Here is a 5719-nt window from a genome sequence, read left to right on the forward strand (position 1 = left end):
GTGTCCCACAGCAACCTCCGCTAATTCCCTCAGCACCCTGGGTGGAGATCGTCTGGACCAGCTGATCTGAATACATCCAGTCCCTCCAGACGTTCCCTGACTAGATCCTCCCTGACCCTTGGCCTGCGTGCACCTCCCCTGGGGCCTGAGGGGAGCCCGGTGCGGGGGCTGATCCGGTCTCTGCTCAGGAAAATGGAGGCAAAGAAATCATTAAATATGTTGGCTTTGTCGTCTGGTGCGACGACCAGATTTCCCAGCGTATCCTGCAGGGGCCCCATGTTACCCGGTACCTTCTTTTTGCCCCCTATGTATTTAAAAAAGGACTTCTTGTTGTCCTTGATCCTGGTCGCTAGTCCCAGTCCCATCTCTGCCTTGGCCTTCCTGACCCCCCCACATCCCCGAGCAACCGAGGTATAGTCCTCCCTGGGGATGGCCCCTCCCTGCCATTGGGTGTATACCTCCCTTTTAGCTAGAAGACATTCCCGGATGCTTTCGGGGAGCCATGGGGGCTTGTGTGCCCTCCTGGTCCCTTTGATCCGTGTTGGATCAAAGCCTTTGGGCTTGGAGGATCGTCTCCTTAAGGAACAACTGCTCTTCTTGGACACCCGGCTCCCCTCCCCTCCGGGTATTCCCTGACTATATATATAGTCAGTGCTTCCCTGACTATTCTCCTTAGCTCACTGAAGTCCGCCCTCCTGAAATCCAGGGCTGCTGCCTTGCTGCAGGCCTTTGCCACCTTGTGCTGGATGGTGAATCCCAGCAGGCATTGATCACTGTCGCCCAGGTGGTCGAGCACCCACAGCCCCCGCACCAGGTCATCACCCATGGCCAGCACCAGGTCCAACAAAGCATCTCCCCGGTGGGGCTGTGCACCTCGTGGGTTAGATGGAGGTCCTGCATTTGGGCTAGGGACCTACGTGAGCGGTCAGACCTGGCTGGCAGCAGATGTCTGGAAAGTTCAGGTCACCCATGATGACCACGTCCTTTGACCTAACTACCTCCATGAGCTGACTTAAGAATTCCTGGTCTAGCTCTTCCCCATGGTTGGGTGGTCTGTAGTAGACCCCTACTGTTAAGTCCCTTTCTCCTCGACTGCCTTGTATCCTAACCCAGAGCACTTCTGTGTGCTCCTCCTCTGACTCTGTGCGACTTGATGAGGATGTGTATTCCTCCTTAATGTAGAGCACCACACCCCTGCCTTTCCTCCCTGTCCTGTCCCTCCTGTACAGCCCATAGCCCTTGATATTCACTGCCCAGTTGTGCGTTGGGTCCCACCACATTTCAGTGAGCCCTGCTATGTCTGGGTTGGTGTCAAGTAAGTTGCTCCTGCTTTTTCCCCATACTACAAGCGTTTGTGTAGAGGCATTTGAGGCCTCCTGTGGATGTGTGCACTGGCCCCCTAATCTCAGCATTGCCTGTCGCTTACCTGTGTATATGTTCTGCTTGTCAGTCTAGGCTGGGCTGTACTTGTGAGTGCTGCTTTGTTTAGCGGTCCAAGGCTTCCTCCTCCCTCGTCTTCCCCTTTCCCCGATGAGCCTAGTTTAAAGCCTGCCGGAGGAGATCTGCCAACCTAGAAGAGAACACACGCTTACCTTTAGGGGAAATCAGCCTCATCTGTTAATTGCTGCTGCTCATTCTGCATCCCCCCCCAACATTTAGAGAGGATCCAGGCAGTGCAAGTACTTTATTCATAAAGGTGTCTCATTATCTCTGCTTGTTTAAATATCAGTGTGACTGGGGCATGAGAAGTAGTGCACAGAGACAAATACAAGCACACAGCAGAGCATGCATGCATGGTAAGTGCGAGTATGTGCTCTCACTCCCTGGCTTGCCTCAAACATCCCCAGGCCTCCCCACTTTTGCTGATCTGTTGTGATCTGGAAAACATCTGAGATTTCCAGAGGTCCCTGCAGAAGCTGTCATTGCTGCACCTCAGCCCTTCTGCAAACCTGGCCCCAAGAAGGAGCCGTTACCATACGAATCTAAAGATTATGAATGTCCTTCAGTAGTAACACCTCAGGGCAGGGCTGTGGGTTTTGTTCTGTGCCTTGCACAGCGAGGGCCTGGGCACTGAGAAGAGCTCCAGGGTGCTCTCGCTGTGTGTTGGAAAGAGCGGTCAGGGTAACCTGGTGACTCAGAATACCCCTGTTCCCCGAGCCAGCCCACCTGCAAGCCAGAGACTTCCTGTCCCTCACCCCAGTTGTTTCTTAATGCTCCTTTACCCTTAAGGCCACCTGTTTTGAGTTGTGCTAAAACTTTGCATGTTTTATATGAAAGGCAGTGGCACAGTTTCTATCCGGTGGACCTCAGCTAAGGTTCAATTTCAGGCCCTCTTCTTTGTCCTAATTATCCTAACACACTCTAGCACATACCCCAATGGGACAGGGGCCCCTGACTAGTTTAAAGCCCCTTGCATTTGCCCAAGGTATGCTGTCTTGTGCCCGTCTCCAGGGGGAGGCGATACTCCACAGCAAAGACTCTCATTTGGAGGGAGACAGGCTTGTATTGAGTTCATCACAATCCGGTTTTTTAAATCTGCCTCGTGAAGCCAAGGACTCTGCCAATGGGTGTTTCAATTCTGCGCGGTTCTCAGATGCTGCTTTGTACCTGGGAGTGTCTTTCAGATCTCTCCTCAGCCAGTCCCTGTCTAAAGCTGCCCCTCTGTATTACAAGGATAATATATTTTCTCACAAGGTATTTCCTGGGCTCTTCCCCCTCCAGCCCCTTTTCTGTCCACCTCTAATTGAATAATCTCTGTAGGGCTCACCTACCCTTTTCTTTTTTAATACCCAAGTGTTTCCAGCTCAGTGGAAGTTCTGTCCATCTTCACTTTGATTGACACTCCTTTCACTCACATTTTCTTTGCCGCCCCCACTATTATAGACTGGGGTTTTTGGCCACAGCTTCCTCAGCTCATTAAAGAGGTCTGCTGGTCTCTTACCTGGAAAAAAAAACCTGGAGGGAGTATTCCTTTTCCAGACAGTTTTCGGTTTTTATAGCATTCTGTTAGCTGAGTTGTAGTTATGGTTGAGTTTTATTTTCAACAGAAGATAGAGATGAGACAGGACTGGAAGCTCCAATAAGGCTTTTCTAACCTTTGTTTTTATTGATTTTTTCATATACAAGAAAAAGTGCATGATAAGGGACTTCAGGTTATTTCATGGTAGGTTGTTACAGAGGCTGCAAAGGATATTACCTAGTGCTCAGGCTCATATGTTACTGACTTCAAGTGTCGGAGGCTGTTATAATCCTTCCTGAGGTTCCACATACCCAGTTATTTCTCTTGCACGTTTTTGGCTGGTGAGAAGTGCCAAACTGACAGCTCTGGAGGCTCTTGTGGCCTGATTTTCAGGGTGATCAGCATCTTCAAATCCCACTGGGAACTACAAGTATACAACACCTTGGAAAAGACAGCACAACTCCTCTAGTTTCAAAGCAGGCATGGGATAAGCAGCAGTAGGACAAGTAGGGTTGGGGAATAGTTGGTTTCCCAGCCTCGTGCATTCTGCATGGGTGGCCAGCAAAGGTGCAGATTAATGCAAGTTGGTGTCTGTGATGTGGGACCACTGAATGCAGACTACGGTCCTGAAATGTGATCTGGCAGAGAGTGCTTTGCACTCAAAAGCTGGTCTACCTTTATCCCAACCATGCAGTTGTTCCAATAAAAGATATCACAAAAATCCTTGCCTCTTGCAGGCTACCTAGAAGTCACTGGAGAGTAACAGCTTTTATTGCTGTCCTTACTTGCTCCTCTCTATGCAAAGGATTCACTGGTGGAACTTACAATTTGAAATTTTATTGCGTGAAATTTTATATTTTGACATTGAAAAATTACTGTTTTTCTCTCTTGGCTTCTGTGAATTGGGATGTAAAAATTAATGTCACACAGTGCTGATAACTTGGTCTTAATGGCAGTCAGCTAAGAGCTCCCTGGTGTGTCTGTTTCCTGAGATTTATATGATTTTCATGCCAGCTCTCACTCCTCTTTTGGAAATACTAGCCTTGGTTGTGTTTTTAAATAGATTTGCTTATCTCTTAGCCTGGGCATAGGATTTTATGTAAATCTGCCCCACCTGCAAGCCAGGCCTTTTCAGACAAATGATCTGCGAGGGATGGGAGGGATCTCTGAGCAAATTTTAAATGCCAGCTCTTCCCTTTAAAAAGGGATCATTTCAGTGACAGAACAGATTTGCTTCACACTGTCCTAAAAACTTGTCCCATGCCATAAGAGGAAGTGGCCATGATCAGTGTTTGTTCTTCATGCCTGCTAAAGGAATTTGCCCCAAGCTTTATCAGTAAGTTGGTCCTGGCACTTTTTAACCTGTAAACCCAGGAGCCTAGTACAGCAGCTGGCCGCTGCCTTGCGTGATTATAACAGGTTTGTGCTTGCACACAACGTTCCTTCAGCGAACAAGTCCACGTCCTGTTTGGTTTTTTCACTGAAGACATAAAGCTCCTGGCTGTCTCCACAGATCTCTTTCCTGGTCACGGTGTGGCAGCACTTCTCCATTTAACAGACATTGCCTGTTTTAATTCTCTGCTTGGAGAGCCGCCGGATAATCCAAGCCAACCTGTTTGCTGTCCTTTGTGCTCTTTCTCATTATTTGCCATTTTTCTCAGTGCTTGTTGCCTGCTGCCCTTTGCATTCATCTTGCCTTGTTTTTGGTCACTCTCTTTCCTCATCTCCATGGCTTCCGAGTGCGGATTTAAAAACTATACACATTTCAGAGGTTATACAATTAGGCCCTTTCCATCTCTAAGGTGGGTGTCCTGTGCATTTTGATCAAAGTGATCCATTTGTGGAAGGCTGTAATAAGACTTAGAAACAAAACATTTGTGCTCAGAGTTGCTCCCTGCTCTTATGTGCACCAAAGCCTTAATTGCTCCAGACATTCAGTGTTTGCAGAAGACCTTCTGAGCCCAAATCTCCTTTGGCCCCACACATCAGGAATCACCTGTTGTCAGTGGAGCCCTTACCAGTATAAATCTGCTCTGAAGGGAGAGGTGCCCTGTGGGTCAGAGAGCAGACTTTTACCTAAGAGCTTTCTGAATTTTGGACTCGCCACGTCCACTTTGGCCGCCTGGTCCAAGTCACTTCTGTAGACAGTAAGCTCAGCTGTGAAGCTAGTCCTCACCCTACTCCTCCCCTACAGCATTTTTTTTTCTGGCCAGATGCATTCATTTTGCTGCGCTCTTCCGGTTAGCTTGTTTCCTGCCCTTTGGCAGTTCAGTATGTGACATCTTTTCCTTTTCTTTCTTAGCCCAGGACTGCACAAGAGATGTTGTATTATTGATGGGGAATTTATTTGTTTGGTTTCTTTGGATCAAAATAGGTTTTTTGACCGATAAGGAGAGCAGGCTCTTCAAAGTTGATCTGATTCAGATGAGGAGGGGGAGAGGGGAAACATGATGGCTTAGCGCTCCTATGGGTGATCAAAGCAAAGGGTCACAGAAGGTAAAATCAGTGAAATTTATCCATGGCTTGGAGAGGTGGCATCAGGTGAAGCCCTAGTTTAGCCCCAATTTGTGGACATGGGATGAAAATTGAGTAGCTAAAATAAATGGGAGACTTTCTCTTGCATGTAGTGGGCTTTGGATCATGTCCCTCCTTTATGTCTTTGTAGGAGCCTCTGTGCTGGCTCCTGTTCTGCACAGATGAAGTGAAGGAGGCTGGATGAATGGCCACAGGATTTATGCTGGGTCTGATGGCTCCCTTTAC

Source organism: Crocodylus porosus, unplaced genomic scaffold (genome assembly GCF_001723895.1).
Source record: "Crocodylus porosus isolate Cpor-Errol unplaced genomic scaffold, CroPor_comp1, whole genome shotgun sequence".
In the NCBI taxonomy this organism is placed as follows: domain Eukaryota; kingdom Metazoa; phylum Chordata; order Crocodylia; family Crocodylidae; genus Crocodylus; species Crocodylus porosus.